The following is a 2,269-nucleotide window of genomic DNA, read 5'->3' as shown; positions in this document are numbered from 1 at the left end:
CTCTACTCTCTCTCTCTCTCTCTCTCTCTCTCTCTCTCTCTCTCTCTCTCTCTCTCTCTCTCTCTCTCTCTCTCTCTCTCTCTCTCTCTCTCTAACCTACCATCAACAAGTATTCAGCACACCAGAGATCATGACAAACATGATGGAGGCCATCACAGCTTTACATTTCACGGTCTCAGATCAAAATGTCTCAAACTCAACATACTAGGAGAATTGGAGGAATTGGCCATAATTCACCATTTCGGCAACGTCATCACTTTGGCCATGATTCACCGTCTCATCGATTCAGATCTCTCTGATTCTCTATCTTCTCATAAACCGAATGCTTGCGGTTAGGCCTCTAGTTTCTTCATGGACTCGACCTCATGATCGACTTCAACGATGAGACTTCAGTTGGATCGGATAGTAAGGTGAGGTCGAGTTTGAAGAAGAGAAACTACAATCACCGTATTGTGCAGTTACTGTATAGTGGTAAGGAAGACTACGATAGGTGGTGGGTGGCGTGAAGTGGATCACTGTAATTGATTGAGTTATAGAGTAGAGATGTTAAATGCCCAAGATAAAAGTGGTCCTAAAGTGATCTTTGCTGTACTCGTAGGTGTAGTCATTTTTCTTTCTTCCTTGTATTTCCTTGCCTAATAAGAAGGTTGGTTAGCAACCTCACTCATATTCTCTTAAATTGAGTCCTAAACTTCTCTTCTTCATGTTTTTCCTTCTATTGTCCCCTTTCAGTTGAAAATTAGTTCTTTCATGCAATGGACCCTATCAAACTATCACAAACTATTGTTTTTCTCTCAATAAACAATTATTGGGTCAATAAACTAATTACTAAGGGGTAATAATTAAGCTTATTATTGGGGGTCAATTTTGGGGGAAATAAATCATGAATACAGTTTACAGACCCCCAATAAAACCTTTGACGAGGGTCAAGTTAGGTTCCGGCGAGGGCCCAATGAAATTCTAATGACATCACCAAAGTCTTGCAATTCTGAAAAGAACCGAAGAAAGTACGGGTATCGGTGACCAGAGTCTAGCAAGTGGTGATGTTTCGGCAAAGTCTTCTCTCTCTTTCACTTTCTCTGTTTAAGCATGTTTAAGGGGTGAGGGCAAAAAGTCTAAAAAACATACGAAATACCATAAAAAACCTATTTGTATATTTTGGGCTCTAAAAGCATCTTCTCCTATAAGCTATATATCTTCAACTGTGACCAATATCTTAATCCCACGGTATGCCATTTCCCAACTTCGAAATAAAAAAAAAATTGGTCTTCGTGAATTTAGAAGGCCATATTTGTGAAGGCCAAACTCAGAGATCCACAATTTTCAATTTTCTGATTTCTGTTTCTTTATCTATTATCTATTTACATTCATGAAATGTCATATCAGTATGTTATTTATAATGTTTATGAAAACAAAAAATATACCATTGTAACGCTATTGTTGAGATCTTCAATATGAGCCTTATATTTGATATGTTTGGAATCCTTTGCATAAAATTTATTCTCAAGCTTAATGATATAGACACATATGTTTTTGTTTAAGTAAAATAGACTAATTTTATTAATAGCCTCATCAAAACCATACTCGGAAGTATGGGAAAAACGGTACTAGATTGTGAAGTACTAAATGATGAAAAACAACTTAAAATAAAACAATGAAACTAACAATTAAAGAAACACATTAAAAACAACTTTAGAGTTTTCAAGTAGCACTATGCAATCAGAAAAATAATAGCCACAAGAGTCTAGGGTTTTCGCCTTAAGCTTCCAAGCCTTCATTCAGCAGCTCTCGTATCACGACGGCTTTACTCGTCATTGTGTTGTGAGTGCTGTCGGGCAAGGAAGTTTAGATTGGCTTTCTGGCCTTAGATGTCATGGTAGAACTCAAACTTGGGTAAGGTTGCATGTTGTGGTGTGAGGCTGCGCCTTCACGTTCGCTCGGAGGCTTGGTCGACAACATGGATGTGATGTTGGCTATCCTCTTCTTCTTCAGGCGATCGCTAGCAAATTGACGACGGGGTATGGCTTCAGCGGTTTCAAATCTGATCAGTTCTTTTTGGTCTGATTTGGGTGCTTGGAACCATGCGAAGAGGCGATGGTGGTTATGCACTTCTTGTCGGCGTCAGTGTAGTGGAGTGTTGGCGGAAGATGCGGCGGCTGACAGCTGCTTTTGACGGCAGCTTGGATTTTCGCGACCGTGATGGAGGCGTTTTATCTGGACCAGCTTGGAGCTCTGCTAAGGTTTGAGTGTATTAGGTTTGGGCTTGTTG

Source organism: Fragaria vesca, linkage group LG2, assembly GCF_000184155.1.
Source record: "Fragaria vesca subsp. vesca linkage group LG2, FraVesHawaii_1.0, whole genome shotgun sequence".
Taxonomy (NCBI): Eukaryota; Viridiplantae; Streptophyta; class Magnoliopsida; order Rosales; family Rosaceae; genus Fragaria; species Fragaria vesca.
Note: the sequence above shows the minus strand (reverse complement) of the source record.